We start from the raw sequence: 16,798 nt of genomic DNA, 5'->3' as shown, positions 1-16,798 counted from the left end.
CTCCCACGGCCGTATCGTATTTCCCAGAATCCCCGAGGGGAGCGAGCTTCGTGTTCTCGTCCTCAAGTAGCCGAAGTACCGCCGAACCCACTGAGCACTGGGTTAGGGGTTCCTATTTCCCCAGTGGAGCAAATAACAAAGCCGCGCTTTCCCAGAGCGGAAGTGCCTCCAAAAGTCTGGACTACACGTCCCAGAATCCTCTGTAGGGCTAAACTTCCCGCCAGTCTGCAATATTTCTTTTGAATTAGCAGGTGGAGTCTAAGTCATTGCTTGTAGAGCTCAGCCTTTTTCCTTTTGCCATTGTTCCCTTTTATACGTGACAGAAGTTGCAAATATGAAAAAAAAGAGGAAACTACAAAGGAATGCTACGTGTGAGCTAAAAACAGAGGTAAGGAAAGAGGTGGCCAGAGCTGCCCTGAGCAACAAGCCTTTTTATTATATGGGTCTGGATTCATCTGTGATTAAAAATGCTCAAAAAAGGGGATGCAATCGTCCAGCAGGACATGAAACAAAAGCAGCAAAATTCTCCACTTTTCTTGCGCTTAATTTTCTTTCATTCGCAGGATACTGAAGAAAGTATCATAGTATTGAATAGGCTGTATCCTATATAAAATCTTGAAAAAATTCAGTTCAGATTAAGGAATCACATCGCTTCTTGCTCTCAGAATCAGGAATCTGTAAAGGTGTCTTATGATTTGCCAAAGTGTCTGTGAATATTCAGTAAGGAGAGGGAGGTGAAGTGAGGGATTAAGACATGAAATGCAAAAAATACAGAAAGCTATACTATTCACTTTTCTCCTAGGTAGAAACTAAATATTTTTCCAACTTTATTATGAAAGGGTAAAAAACAAAAAATGGAAGTTGACTAAATAGGAGTAGCTGTAAACATCTGAACAATGTTCAGTTTGGGCTGAGGCAGGAGAGCAGCAGGGCGTGATTCCAAGACCAGATAAGAAACCTGCTGAAACCGGCAGGTGGTGGAAAGCAACCTGTAAGTCCCCTTTGCTACCTAGCAGTATAAGACACTCCCACCAGCGCCATGGCAGTTTATAAATGCCATGGCAACACCTGGAAGTTACCAACCCCTTTTCTAGAGATTACTGAGTAACTCACCCCTTAATTTGCATGTAATGAAAAGTTGGTATAAATATACCTAGCCAACAGCCCATATGCTGCTTCTCTGGGCACACTGCCTATGGGCTAGTCTTGGTCTGCAAGAAACAGTCACTGAGCTTTATCACTGCTGATTCGATAAACCTGCTTTCTTCCACTGCTGGCTTGCTGTTGAATTCTTTCCTGAGCAAAGCCAAGAAACTGCCCTGCCTCAATGCCATTTCAAATTCTGGATAAGTACTCTCTCTAATAAGAGGAAGAGAGAAATGTAATCACCCAATGGACTCATCTTGCCCACTGCCCAGATAGAGCCAATTTATCAAGACAGGAATTGCAATAGAGAAAGAGTTTAATACACGTAGAGCTGGCTAAATGGGAGACCAGAGTGAAGACTGAACTCTGCCATTTTTTCTTTTCGTGCTCAAATTCCTATCTAAGGGTCTGGGGAGTCAAGCCTTCCAAACCATGAAGTCTCATGAGAGGGGTTTTAATTTAACCCTGTATAATGTGACTTACTTTCCAACCTGTCATAACACCTCATGACAGAGAAGAAAGGAAGTCAAAATACTTCAACCCCAAATATGTTTCATTGCCCTATCATGAAATAGCCCTGCAAAGTTGTCGTTTGTGAAGAAAAATCTGCATTCTGTAGAGAATCTCCTTTCCTTTTTCCAGGCCATTTTTTCTGATCCAGGAGAGAATCAACTAAGTCTGACACTTTTTTTTTTTTTTTTTTTAGACAGAGTTTTGCTCTTGTCGTCCAGGCTGGAGTGCAATTGTGCAATCTCAGCTCACCACAACCCCCACCTCCCGGGTTCAAGCAATTCTCCTGCCTCAGCCTCCCGAGTAGCTGAGATTACAGGCATGCACCACAATGCTTGCCTAATTTTGTATTTTTAACAGAGACAGGGTTTCTCCATGTTGGTCAGCCTGGTCTCGAACTCCCAACCTCAGGTGATCTGCCTGCCTCGGCCTCCCAAAGTACTGGGATTACAGCCATGAGCCACCGTGCCTGGGCTACCTTTTTAAGTCTGATAAGAAAAATCTACAATCTCTTCTTTCTGAAGACTGATACCTGGAAGCTTCATCTGCATAATAAGAACCTTGGTCTCCACAATCTCTTATCTTAACCCAGACATTTCCTTTTTATTGATTCCAGGTCTTTAGGTAAACTCTTTCAACCAACTGCCAACCAGAAAATCTTTGAATCTGCCAATAACCTGGAAGCCCCACACATTTCACACACCCCTATTCCCCACCCCGCCCTCCACTCCCAACCCCCTCTGCTTCCAGTTGTCACACCTTTCTGGACTAAACCAGTGTATGTCTTGCATATATTGCTTGATGTCTTATGTCCCACTGAAATGTCTAAAGCCTAGCTGTGGCCTGACCACCTTGGGCATATGTTCTCAGGGTCTTCTGAGGGCTGTGTCCTGGGCCATGGATGCTTGCATTTGGCTCAGAATAATCTCTTCAAATATTTTACAGAGTTTGATTCTTTTCATTGACAGAAGTTTTACTGTTACTGAAATCAGCCTCCCTGAAAATTTGGAGGCTGGGGTTTCTAAAAGATAAGTTTGGTGGGCAGGGGGCTAGGGAATGGTTGCTGCTTATTGGTTGGGGATGCAATTGGTTGGGGATGCAATCACAGGGGTGTGGACCTCTTCTGGGTGGATGTCACATGACTGGTAGAGTCAAGAGTTGTGGTTCTGGGTGGGGTCGTCTGGTCATCAAAAATGCAAAAGCCTGAAAAGACAGCAAAAGGCCAATCTTAGGTTCTGCAACAGCGATGTTATTTATAGGGATAATTGGGGAAGTTGCAAATATGTGACCTCCAGAATAATGATTAGTAATTATTTATCCCTACATCTTAGCAGAATTCAGATCTCTCTCATAATCCTAAACTTGTGGCCTTTTATTAGTGCTCTTGTGAGCAAAGGCTGCTCCCTTCCCAAACAATGCAAATCTAAAGATGACTACCCTGAACATGTTTCTCCTATAAGTGTGTCTATATGAGATTTAAATATGTTACTCAAATTCAGATTTGAGAAAATAGCCTTACTTAATCCTTGGATGTCACTGGACATTTTACAAACTCAATTTCCTTTAACATTATTACTGCTAGAGGTAGTGGTACTGCTAATATTTTAAAATCAACTTTATTAAGTATAATTTATATTAAAACATACCCATTTTAAAGTATAAAGTTCAATACATTCAATGAACATGTACACTTGTGTAAAGCCACCATACTCAAGATATAGATATTTGCATCACACCCCAAAAAGTTCTCGTTAGCCCTGCTATGATTGTTCTATCATGTCCCCAGCCCCAAGCACTAATCTGCTTTCTGTTATGAAAAATTAGTTGTTTTCCTGCGAAAGAATCTCACACAAATGAAATCATACAACATGTACTCTGATGTGTCAAGCTTTTTTGACACAGCATTTTTTTTTTTAGTTGGAGTCTCGCTCTGTCTCCCAGGCTGGAGTGCAGTGGCGCAATCTCAGCTCACTGCAAGCTCCGCCTCCCAGGTTCACGCCATTCTCCTGCCTCAGCCTCCTGAGTAGCTGGAACTACAGGCGCCCACTACCACGTCTGGCTAATTTTTTGTATTTTTAGTAGAGACGGGGTTTCACCGTGTTAGGTAGGATGGTCTCAGTCTCCTGACCTCGTGATCTGCCTGCCTCAGCCTCCCAAAGTGCTGGGATTACAGGCGTGAGCCACTGCGCCCAGCCAACACAGCAAGTTTTTAAAATTCATTCGGGTTGTACTATTTGTTCTTAACTGTTGAGTACTCTTCAATGATACGGATATATCACAACTTATTAGTCCATTTATTTCTTGATAAACATTTGGAATGCTTTCAATTTTTTGCTACTATGAGCAAAGCTGATGTGGACATTTCACGACAACGATTTGTGTAAACATACGTTTTTACTTCTGTAGTTTAGATTCCTAATAGTGAAACTGCTGGCTTACATTATATTTTAAAGCATCATGAAAGCATAAATGATGTGCAATACACTGCCCATAAAGTACCTAATTTGATGAGACTTAATATATGTACACACTTAAGAAACCATGCCACAATCAAGGTAATGGACATATCCATCACACCCAAAACTTCCCTCATGCCACTCTGTAATTTTTTTATAGGCTTAACTTTATCAGAAATTGTCAAATTCTTTTCCAAAAGGGTTGTAATTTTTATATTTCCATCAAAATGTATGAAGATTCCAGCATCTCCAATCTTCACCAACACTTGGTGTTGTTAGACTTTTTAAGTCATTCTGTGAGTGTGTAGTGCTTACTGTGGTTTTTGTTTGCATTTTACAGGTGACCAAATATTCATCACATTTTCATGTGCTTTTTGGCGATTTATGTATTTTGTTAAGTGTCTGCTCAAATCTTGAGCCAATTTTTTTAACTGGGTTAGTTGTCTTATTATTCATGAATTAAGAGTTCTTTTATATTTTGGATAAAAAACCTTTTGTCAGATATGTGTAGTGAGAATAGTTTCCTCAACTCGGCATGTATTTTTATCTCTAACAAAATCTTTTGAAGAGCAGGTTTTTATTTTTATGAAGTCCAATTTATCAATTGTTTTATAGTTAGTTTAAAAAATTGTATCTAATAAATCTGTTGACTCCAAAGATAAGATTTTTCTCCTATGTTTTCTTCTAGAAGTTTTATAAGCTTTAGCTTTTATATTTAGGCCTGTCATCCAAGTAATTACTATTTGTATAGGTATTTCCAATTCATTTTTTTAAAAAGACTCTTCCTTTCTTTAAATTACTTGAGACCTTTGGTACAAAATCATTTGACCATATATGTGTGTGGGTTTATTTCTGACTTCTGGACTCCCTATAGTGTTCTTTTGATTTATATGTCTAATTTGATGCCAATATTATGCTGTTTTGATTGCTGTAGCTTTATAAAAAGTCTAAAAGCCAGGCAACATCTGTTCTCCAACTTTTTTTTTTCAAGGTTATTTTGGCTATTCGAGATGCTTTGGATTTTCATATGAATTTAACAATCAGCTTGTCAATTTCCTCAAATAAGCCTGCTGATTTTTTTTTCCTGAGACAGAGTCTCACTCTGTCACCCAGGCTGGAGTGCAATGGCGTGATCTTAGCTCACTGTAACCTCCACCTCCTGAATTCAAGCGATTCTCTGCCTTAGTCTCCCAAATAGCTGGGGCTACAGGTGTGCACCACCACACCCAGCTAATTTTTGTAGAGATGGGGTTTTGCCATGTTGGCCAGGCTAGTCTTGAACTCCTGGCCTCCAGTGATCTATCCTTCTTGGACTCCTATAGTGCTGGGATTACAGGCATGAGGCAGCACACCTGGCCAGCCTGCTGAAATTTTAACTGGGATTGCATTCAATTTATAGATCAATTTGGTAAGAATTGATGAGTTAACAATATCGTATCTTCCAATCCTTAGTCATACTATATTGCTCCATTAATTTAGGCCTCTTTAATTTCTCTTGGCAATATTTTATGGCTTTCAATATAGATGTCATGAATGTCTTTGATCAGATTTACCTTTAAATAGTCGTTTTTAAAATAAAATAAACCTCATACTTAAAAGCTTTAGATTTACAGAAAAATTGAGCAGGTAGTAGAGGGAGTTCCCATATATCCTATACCCAATTTCCCCTGTTATTAACTTCTTACATTAGTATGTTCCATTTGCTAGAATTAATGAACCAATATTGATACATTATTATTAACTAAAGTCCATGGTTTGTTGAGATTTATTTAGTTTTAAACTATTGTCCTTCTTTTGTGCCAGTATTCCATCCAGAATATCCTGTTACATTTAGTTTATCATGTCTCCTTAGGCTCCTCTTGGTTGTGATCGTTTCTCAGACTTTCCTTGTTTTTGATGACCTTGACAGTTTTGAGGAGTGCTGGTCGGGTGTCTTGTAGAATATCCCTCAATTGGATTTTTTTCCTCATAATCAAATTAAGGTTATGGATTTTGGGGAAGTAAAGTGCCATTTTTATCATGTCATTCAAAGGTACATGATCAATATAACCTATCACTCTTGATGTTGACCTTAATCACATAGCTGAGGTAGTGTTTGTTAGGTTTCCTCACCCTTTTTCCCTTTTCTCATACTGTACTCTTTGGAAGGAAGTCGCTATGAGTAACCCACATGGAGGAAATAGGGAATTATATCCCATCTCCTTGAGGGCAGAATAGCTATAAAAATTACATAGAAATATTTCATATTTTCAATGTTACTAATATTATAAATAATGGTTTTTATTTTTCATTTCTGATTGTGTATTTATCTATTTTGTTTTTTAGGTTCAATCAGTTTTTGCTTTATGTATCTTGGAGCTCTGTTTTTAGGTGCATACACAATTAGGATTGTTGGGTCTTGTTAGTGAATGGATCCTCTATAATTGTGTAATGTCTCACTTTATCCCTGGAAGTTTTCATTGACCTAAAGTCTAAATTATCTGATAATAATGTAACCACATCAGCCATACATTTTTTCTTTTTATTGTGGTAAAATATGCATAGCATAAAATTTACTGTTTTAACTCTGTTTAAGTGAACAGTACAGTAGTGCTACGTATGTTCACAATGTTGTGCAACTATCACTACTGTCCATCTCCAACTTTTTCTTCATCACGTACTGAAGCTCAGTACCCATTAAACAATAACTTCACATCCTCTCTCTCTCCAGCCCCGAGTAATTGCTGTTCTATTTTCTGTTTCTGTGTATTTGACTATTCTAAGTACCTCATATAAGTGAAATCATACAATATTTGTCCTTTTATGTCTGACTTCTTTCACTTAACACAATGTCTTTAAGCTTCATTCATGTTATCACATGTGCCAGCATTTAATTCCTTAAGGCTGAATAATATTCTATTGTATGTATACACTACATTTTGTTTATTCATTTATCCACAAACATTTGAGTTGTTTCCACCTTCATGCTGCTATGAACATTGCTATACAAATATCTGTTCAAGTCTCTGCTTTCAATCATTCTGTGTATACACCCAGAAGTGGAACTGTTATATCAAATGGTAATTTTATGTTTATTTTTTTGAGGAACTACCATTGGTTTTCCACAGTGACAACACCATTTTACATTTCCACCAGAAATGCACAAGGTTTCCAATTTCTCCACATCCGTGCCAACACTTGTATCAGCAATCTTTTGATTAGTGCTTTCATGGCACATATTTTTCATCACTGTATTTTAAATCTCTCTATATAATTATATTTAAAGTGAGTTTCTTATATATAGCTTATCGTTGGGTCACTTTTTTGTCGTTGTTGTTTGTTTGTTTGTTTTTGAGACGGAGTCTCGCTATGTCGCCCAGGCTAGAATGCAGTGGCGCGATCTCAGCTCACTGCAAGCTCCGCCTCCCGGGTTCATGCCATTCTCCTGCCTCAGCCTCCTGAATAGCTGGGACTACAGGCGCCTGCCACCACGCCAGGCTAATTTTTTGTATTTTTAGTAGAGACGGGGTTTCACCGCGTTAGCCAGGATGGTCTTGATCTCCTGACCTCGTGATCCACCCGCCTCAGCCTCCCAAAGTGCTGGGATTACAGGCGTGAGCCACCACGCCTGGCCGGGTCTCGTTTTTTAAATAAATAATGTGACAAACATTGTCTTTATGTAGTTAAATTAGACACTTCACATTTAATGTAATTATTTATATGGTTTGATTTATACCTACCAATTTATTATTTTTGTGTTTGTCTCTTTTTGTTCCTATGTTACCTCCTTTCTTTCTTCTTTTGGATTATTTGAAATTTTTTAATGCTCTATTTTTATTTACTTTTTTTTTTTTTTTTGAGACAGAATCTCACTCTGTTGCCCAGGCTGTACATGTTATTTTTAAACTACATGACTTTGGTTTTATCTGTTATTTTGTTCGATTTAGTGTTGCTTTAGGGACCCATTTATACATACCTAACATATTGTGGATTATTGTGCGCCAATTTTTTTTTTTTTTTTTTTTTTTGAGATGGAGTCTCACTGTCGCCCAGGCTGGAGCGCAGTGGCGCGATCTCATTGAGCCAATATTTTATGGCTTCACATAAAACAAAGAAAACTTACAACTATTGAGGTCTGTTTATCCTCCCCTCTTTATGCTATAGTGTGTGTATTATATCTACATGCTCTGAAAAATCCCACCAATATTTTAATTTTTTATATTCAACCATCACATATATTTTAAAGAATTTTAAAGGGGGGAAATATTGTATTATATGTACCAAGTTTACTATTTCTGTTTCTCTGCCTTTGTTCCTGAAATTTTCCTCTGATATTATTTCTCTTCAGCATTTCTTTTAAAGTATATCTGCTAGTGATGAATTCTCTTAGTTTTCTTTTGTCTGAGAAGGTCTTTATTTTATTTTCATTTCTGGAGGATATTTTCCTTGAATATAGTGTCTGGATTGACAATTCTTTACTTTCAGCACATTAAAATGCTGTTTGACTGTCTTCTGACATCCAGGGTTTCTGATCAAAATTTGCATTCATTTGAAATGTTATTGCCCTATTTGCAATGTATAATTTTTCTTGAAACGCTTTCAAACATTTTTTTCTTTAACTTTGATATTTTAATAGTTTGGTTATGATGTGCTGGGATATGGTTTTTTTTTGTTTTTAACATATTTAGGTTTTAATGAGTTTTTTTTTCAATCTGCAAATGTATTTCTTTTATTAAATTGGTGACGTATTAGACTATAATTTATTTGAAAAGTTTCCTATTTCAATACCTTTCTCCTCCTCTTCTGGAATTCCAATCATGGGAATGTTAGATCTTTTAATGTTGTCCCAAATGTCCTTGGGGCTCAATTCAGTTTTTCTATTTTTGCTTTTTCTCCTTCAGATTGGATATTTTATACTGTTAAATTTTTAAGCTCAATGAGTTGCCTTTGTCCTCTCCATTCTGCTACTGACTGATTATATTTTTAAATTTCAGCTTTATATTTTGAAGTTCTAAAATTTCCATTTGCTTGCTTTTATCGTTTCTAGTTTTCTGACAACTCTTATATTTCCGTTTATTTCAAATGCTTACCTATACCTCATGGCGTATGATTACAATAACTTTTAAAAGTCTCTGATAATGCAAAAATCTAGAACATTTAGGGGTTGGAATCTCTTGAATGGTTTTTTTCTTGAAGTTGGTCAGATATACCTGTTTTTTTTTTTTTTTTTTTTTTTTACATGTCAAGTAATTTTGGATTGTATCCTGAGCATTTTCAATACGTTGCACGATTCTGGTCCTATTAAAATCTATAGAGAACATTGAGTTTTTGTTTGTTTTAGCAGGCAGCCAACCAGGTTGATTTCCTTTTTTGTTTTTGTTTTTGTTTTTTTTTTTTTAGATGGAGACTTGCTCTGTCACCCAGGCTGGAGTGTAGTGGTATGATCTCGGCTTACTGCAGCCTCCGCCTCCCGGGTTCAAGCAATTCTTCTGCCTCAGTCTCCCAAATAGCTGGGATCACAGGTGTGTGCCACCACACCTGGCTAATTTTTGTATTTTTAGTAGAGATAGGATTTCACCATGTGGGCCAGGCTGGTCTCGAACTCCTGACCTCAAAGTGATCTGCCCACGTCAGTCACCCAAAGTGCCGGGATTACAGGCGTGAGCCACCGCACCTGTACTTAATTTCATATCATAAGTTTTGTCTCATATTCTCTATGTGTTAGTTCTAAAACCTTTGCTGTGCTGTTTGGGTATGCCGCTCAGTGAGCCACTCAGGGATTAGCTGATATCTGAGCAATGGTTTATAACATAGTTCAGTTCTATGTTCCTTTGGGTGTGTTATTTGAATGTGCAGCTTGGTGATGAGCCTTTAAATTGTGTGAGTTCATCCACAAAACTGAGGTATCCCCTTCTCCAGCTCTGTCTTCTGAATCTTCTCTCACACTCTCTGGATTCTAAGGGCTTTCTTCCCAAGATCCTTTGACCCAAAAGATGAGATTCTCTCAGAGTTTTAGCCTCCCACCCTGTCACCTTTGGCTTACTCTGGTGAGAGAAAAGAGAAGTATATAATAACTCTCCCTCCCCACATTTTAACAACAGAGACCTCTTTTTTCAGTTTCTCTATGTAGACACATACATTTTCACTCAGGATTTTACATGCCCATATGCACTAATGTTAGTGCAGTTCCACCATCAGTGCTGGCATTGGGAAGGGCCAGGAAAAAAAAAAAGAGAGATGAAAGGGAGTTTCCCCCATACATTCTGACTCACAGAGGCCCTCTTTCTAGTGTTCTGGCCAGAAAGATGAGTTTCTTTTAGAATTGTTTCAAGAAGAATGCTTCCCACATTTGCCCATTCGGTATGATGTTGGCTGTGGGTTTGTCATAGGTGGCTCTTATTATTTTGTTTCTTCAGTAGCTAGATTGAGAGTTTTTAACTTGAAGCAGTGTTATTTTATTGAAAGCCTTTTCTGCATCTATTGAGATAATTTTGTGGTTTCTGTCTTTAGTTCTGTTATGTTAATGAATCACATTTATTGATTTGCGTATGTTAAACCAAACTTCCATCCCAGGAATAAAGCCTGCTTGATTCTGATGGATAAGCTTTTTGATGTGCTGCTAGATTTGGCTTGCCAGTATTTTGTTGAGGATTTTTGCATTGATATTTATCAAGGATATTGTCCTGAAGTTTTCCTTTTTTGTTGTGTCTCTACTAGGTTTTGGTATCAGGAGGATGCTGGTCTTATAGAATGAGTTAGGGAAGAGTCCCTCCTCCTGTTTCTTGAAATAGTTTCAGTAGGAATGCTACCAGCTCTTCTTTGTGCATCTGGTAGAATCTTTGGCTGTGAATCTGTTGGTCCAGGGCTTTTATTTTGGTAGGCTATTTATTACTGATTCAATTTTGAAGCTTGTTATTGGTCCGTTCAGGGATTCAGTTTCTTTCTGGTTCAGTCTTGGGAGGATGTATATGTGCAGGAATTTATGCATTTCTTCTAGATTTTCTATTCTATGTGCATAGAATATTCATAATATTCTCTGATGATTATTTGTATTTCTGTGAGGTCAGTGGTAATATTCTCCTTGTCATTTCTGATTCTGTTTATTTGAATCGTCTCCCTTTTCTTATCAGCCCAGCTAACAATCTTTTTTTATTTTATCTTTTTTTTTTTTTTTTTTTTTTCAAAAAAACCAACTCCTGGATTCATTGATATTTTGAATGATTTCTTGTGTCTCAGTCTCCTTCAGTCAGCTCTGATTCTGGTTATTTTTGTCTTCTGCTAGCTTTGGGTTTGGTTTGCATTTGGTTCTTTAGTTCTTTTAGTTGTGACCTTAGGCTGTCAAATTGAGATCTTTGTAACTTTTTGATGTGGGTGTTTAGTGCTATAAATTTCCCTCTTAACACTGCCTTAGCTGTGTCCCGGGGATTCTGGTATGTTGTGTGTTTGTTCTCATTAGTTTCAAAGAACTTCTTTATTTTTGCCTTAACTTTATTATTTACCCAATAGTTATTCAGGAGCACGTTAATTTTCATGTAATTACATGGTTTTCAGCAATTTTTTTAAGTCTTGATTTCTATTTTCATTGTGTGGTGGTCCAAGAGTGTGTTTGGTATGAGTTCCATTAATTTGCATTTGCTGAGGATTGTTTTATGTCTGATTGTGTAGTTAATTTTAGAGTATGTGCCATGTGGCTATGAGAAGAATGTATATTCTCTTGTTTTGGGGTGGAGAGTTCTCTACAGGTCTATTAGATCCATTTGGTCCAATTTTGAGTTTAGGTCCTGAACATGTTTGTTAATTTTCTACCTCAATGAAGTTTGTAATACTATCAGTAGGGTGTTGTAGTCTCCCACTATTATCGTGTGGGAGCCTAAGTCTCTTTGAAGGTCTCTAAGAACTTGCTTTATGAATCTGGATGCTCCTGTGTTGGGTGCATGTATGTTTAGCATAGTTAGGTCTTCTTGTTGAATTGAACTCTTTACCATTATGTAATGCCTTTCTTTGTCTTTTTTGATATTTTTTGGTTTAAAGTCTGTTTTGTCTGAAATTAGGATTGCAACCTCTGCTTTTTCCTGTTTTCCATTTGCTTGGTGGATTTTTCTTCATCCCTTTATTTTGAGCCTGTGGGTGTCACTGCATGTGAGATGTCTTGAGGACAGCATACCAATGGGTCTTGGTTCTTTATCCAGATTGCCACTCTCTGCCTTTTAATTGGAGCATTTAGCCCATTTACATTCAAGGTTAGTATTGATATGTTTGGATCTGGTCCTGTCATCATGATATTAGCTGGTTATTAAGCAAACTTGTTTGTGTGGTTGCTTTATAGTGTCACTGGTCTGTGCACTTCAGTGTGTTTTTGCAGTAGCTGGTAATAGGATTTCCTTTCCAGATTTCGTGCTTCCTTCAGGAGCTCTTGCAAGGCAGATCTGGTGGTAGCAAATTCCCTCAGCATCTGCTTTTCTGAAAAGGATCTTATTTCTCCTTCACTTATGAAGCTCAGTTTGGCCAGATTTGAAATCCTGGGTTGGAATTTCTTTTCTTTAAGAATGCTGAATATTGACCCCCCATCTCTTCTGGCTTATAAGCTTTCTGCTGAGGTTCACTGTTAGTTTGATGGGCTTCCTTTTATAGGTAACCTGTCCTTTTTCTCTAGCTGCCTTAAACATTTTTTTCTTTCATTTTGACCATAGAGAATCTTTTGGTTATGTGTCTTGTGGGTGATCTTCTTGTGAAGTATCTTGCAGCGGTTCTCTACATTCCCTGAATTTAAATGTTGACCTCTCTAGCTAGGTGGAGAATTTGTCGTGGGTGATAACATAAAGTATGTGGTCTAAGATTCTCCACCTCTCTTTTAGGGACACCAATGGGTTGTAGATTTGGTCTCTTTACATAACCCCATATTTCTTGGAGGTTTTGTTCATTCCTTTTCATTCATTTTTCTCTATTTTTGTCTGACTGTTTTACTTCAGAAAGCCAGTCTTCAAGCTCCAAGATGTTTTTCTTCAGCTTGCTCTACTCTGCTATTAATACTTCAGATTGCACTATGAAATTCTTGTAATATATTTTTCAGCTCTGTCAGGTTGGCCACATTCTTTTCTGTACTGGCTATTTTGTCTGTCAGCTCCTATATCATTTTATTGTGATTCTTAGCTTCTTTGGATTGGGTTTCAATGTACTCCTGCATCTCAATGATCTTCATTCCTATCCATATCCCGAATTCTATTTCCATCATTTCAGCCATCTCAGCTCTGTTCAGACCTTGCTGAAAAGTTAGTGTGGTTATTTGGAAGAAAGAAGGTACTCTGGCTTTTTGAATTGACAACGTTCTTGAGCTGGTTATTTCTTATCTTCATGGGGTGATGTTCTTCAATCTTTGAACTTGCTTTCCTTTCGTTTTTTTTCCTTTTATCCTGTTTGATATCTTTGAGGGTTTGATGTGGTATAAGGTGAGTTTAGCTGACTGGCTTCATTTAAGGAAGATTTTAGGGGGCCAATGCTCAGCTCCCAACTCCTGGACTGCATGTTGTAACTCTGGTGGGCTTATATCGGGCCCTGACTTTGTTCTCTGGCTCCTCGAGGTTGGGAACGAACTATACTGGGGTGGCCAAGGTGTTCCCAGGCTGCTGGTCACTGCACTACAATGGATGGTGCCAAAGCATTTTTTAGTGCAGTGGCAGCAGGATTTGTCATCATTCTCACATGCCAGCTGCAGTGGCAGTGGCAGTGGCAGTGGCAGCATGGCGGGGTGCATGCTCATCAGCTCTGGCAGCGTGCTAGTGGGTACCGGGATGCCTGCTTCTGTGTGGGCACTTACAGCAGTGGTGGAGGCAGCATGGCTCAAGGGGGCAGGGGGGCCCCCCACTGGTGACTGTATGTGTAGTAGTTCTGGTGGTGATGTTAGCATGGGGATGAGGCACTGGCTTCTGCAGGTATGTGTGTGTCCCCTGTGCATGTTCACACTGGTGGGGTGGCTCCTTAGCCTCCCAAAACGTTGTGACTGCAGGCATGCAACACTGCACCCAGTTTGATTTTTAAAAATTTAAATCTCTTTGTTAAAATTCTCTGATAAATTTTTGAATTGTTTTTCTGTGTTACCTCGGAGATCACCGAGTTTCCTTATAACAACGATTTAAAATTCGTGGTCAGGGAGTTCACATATTGCTGTCCCATTAGGATCAGTTACTGGTTGCTTGCTTTGTCCATTTGGAGAGGTTGTGTTACCTATTTGCTGTTGTTTCTTGAGGATGTACATCTATGTATTTGAATGGAAGGATTTGCTATTTTTTTCAGTTTTCTCTGTCTGGCTTGTTTTTTTTTTTTTTTTTTTTTTTACTGGACATGTTTGTTTAGACATTTTTAAAAAAACAAATTCACTAGATTTTTTTTTTTTTTAACCCCACTAGGTCACTGGCTCCTTTTCAGCACTAGACGGCACCTTATGCCCCGTATTTGCCTTGGTTCTAGTAAATAATCAGAATGTCAGCCATCCTGAATGGGGGATGTCCCAAACGGGGTATCCCGATAGTCTGGGAAGGCTGGTTAAGGGTTCGTGTCCAGAAGACCTGTGTATCAAGCCTCCTACACGGTGCTGCTGAACAGCTACTCTGATTTGGTGTCTCTCTTGGCTAAGTTACAAAGCAGAGTTCCCAGGGCTTGGATTGGTAGTTCCACTTCCCACCTTGGTCTCTGGCTATCCTCAGTTATATTTCTTCCTTTAGGCATTCCTGATGCTTCCTGTGGGTTGAGGCAGTGACAAGACTCTCCTGCCAGTGATTCCAAGATGGTGGGATTGTCCACCTCTATCTTGCTTTTTCCAATGTAGAAACCACGAGTTTGGGGAATTTTTTTCATGCCCTTAGTGCCAGGCAGATTGGAGGGAGAGACATTACACATACAGAACTTCAATTCTCCTACCATCTACTCAGAGTTTTTTTTCACTTCTCTGTGGCCCTAGGAACTGTCTCCTCGTTATATTTGAGCTCTGGGATATTGCTGGTAATCATCTCAGTACTGTATATTTGTTTTTGGTTGTCTGTGAGGAGGAGTGAAACCAGTTTGCTTCTATGCCATCATTTTGGAACCAGTTGGGGTTGTTTTTGTTTTGTTTTTAATGTTTAAATTGGTATGGAGGCTCTAGTTCAAGATGGCTGACTAGAAGTAGCTAATGGGTGCCTATCTCATGGAGAGGAATCAAACTGTAAATATGAACACTTCTAGTAGCTTGTCTAGGAGAGCACACTGGAATTTATCAGAGAAGCCACAGGAATCACGGAAAGCAGAAGAGGGCAAAGCTGGTCAGTCAGCCCAGCTGAGACCAGTGTGAAGCCAGTAGAAGCTCTCTGGGGTAGGAAAGGGGTGAGTGAGTGAGAAATCCCCAGGGTTCCAGACTTCCTCCATGGACTCATACAATCCTAGCTGTGGGAGAGCCCCCTGGACCTCCACCCATGGGCCACCAGGGTCAGTCAGGAGGCAGAGGGAGCAGAGGAAAATGTGGGCAAGAGCATTTATTGTGGTTTCCATGGGAAAGAAAAAGCAGGATAAGAAGGCTTAGGATTGGCTAGTTTAATTAATTTCGGTTGGGCTTTGGGATATAGAAGCTATCTCTATTCTGGTACCTGACTCTGGTGATATCAGAGCAAGATAATACTGGCTAGGTGTCTAACAGCCTGACAAAGGAGGTAACTGGGGTGTGAGCTCTGATTTGGTTGGTTTGCATATGCAAGGTCTACTCACAGGAGGGTTGTTTGTTATCTCTAGGGGTTAGCTAACCCTAGAAATGGCAGTTCTTCCTGATAAACAGGACCCCAGATATCAAAGCATGAAATACATAGAAAATGACAAGACATGTTTAATCCATCAGAAAAGTAGCCTTTCATATGTAATGTAGTAAGCTATTTGGATCATTAATAAAAGCTTTGGCTAAGGAGGAGAAAACACCATGGAGATGAGATGCATAACCAGGTGAGGATCCAGCAATTGTGAGGCTTCAAAGATAAAATCCCAATTTCTTAATGAAGAGTTGGTCCCTTGTGAATTATTAGTGTGACAGCCCTTCTAATGTCTACACATATTTAATCCCTATTATTCCTTCATGCTTCTTAGAAGGAGACTGATAAAGTTCACAAACCATTAATATGTTTGGACAGCCTACTATCAAATAGACCAAGCTAGATCATTGGAGTACGTTAGTATAGTGTAGGGGTAAAAAGCATAGACTCTCAAGCCAGACTTCCTTATTCAAATCCTAGATCTTACTAGCTATGTAAATTTAGGTAAAAGCTTTTCTTGTCCATACCTCAATTTACATATTTGTCAACTGAGTATATTGATAATATTTACCTCAGATGATTTTTCTATGGTTAAATATTTACAAGCACTAAAAGGCAACAATGTTAGCCATGTAACAAATGCTTTCTAGTGATAGATGGTGTCTTAGTATGTTTGGGCTGCTATAACAAAATAGCATAAACTACCTGGCTTATAAGCAGGAGAAATTCATTTCACTTCTGGAGGCTGGGAAGCCCAAGATCAAGGTGCCAACATATTTGGTGTCTGCTGAGTGACCATTTTCTGGTTCATAGATGATGCTGTCTTGCTGTGTCCTCACATGGTGGAAGGGACGAGGGGTTTCTCTAAGGCTTCTTTTATAAGGGCACTCATTATAAAAGAGTGCATCTTTTATAAGGTGCACCATAAATAGGAGCACC

At 38.8% G+C, this 16,798-nt stretch overlaps 1 protein-coding gene across 1 annotated transcript in view; it reads left to right on the top strand.

Moving 5' to 3' along the window:
* Positions 1-83: 83 nt before the first annotated feature.
* The window catches only part of ZNF155 (zinc finger protein 155), a 71,102-nt gene continuing 54,387 nt past the window's right edge, over positions 84-16,798 (top strand). The window contains exon 1 of the mRNA XM_063620950.1: positions 84-388. The gene's annotated coding sequence lies outside the window, so the exon portion shown is untranslated. The remainder of the gene's footprint in view (positions 389-16,798) is intronic.

Source organism: Symphalangus syndactylus, chromosome 17, assembly GCF_028878055.3.
Source record: "Symphalangus syndactylus isolate Jambi chromosome 17, NHGRI_mSymSyn1-v2.1_pri, whole genome shotgun sequence".
In the NCBI taxonomy this organism is placed as follows: Eukaryota; Metazoa; Chordata; class Mammalia; order Primates; family Hylobatidae; genus Symphalangus; species Symphalangus syndactylus.
This window is presented reverse-complemented; position numbering and strand designations above follow the sequence as displayed.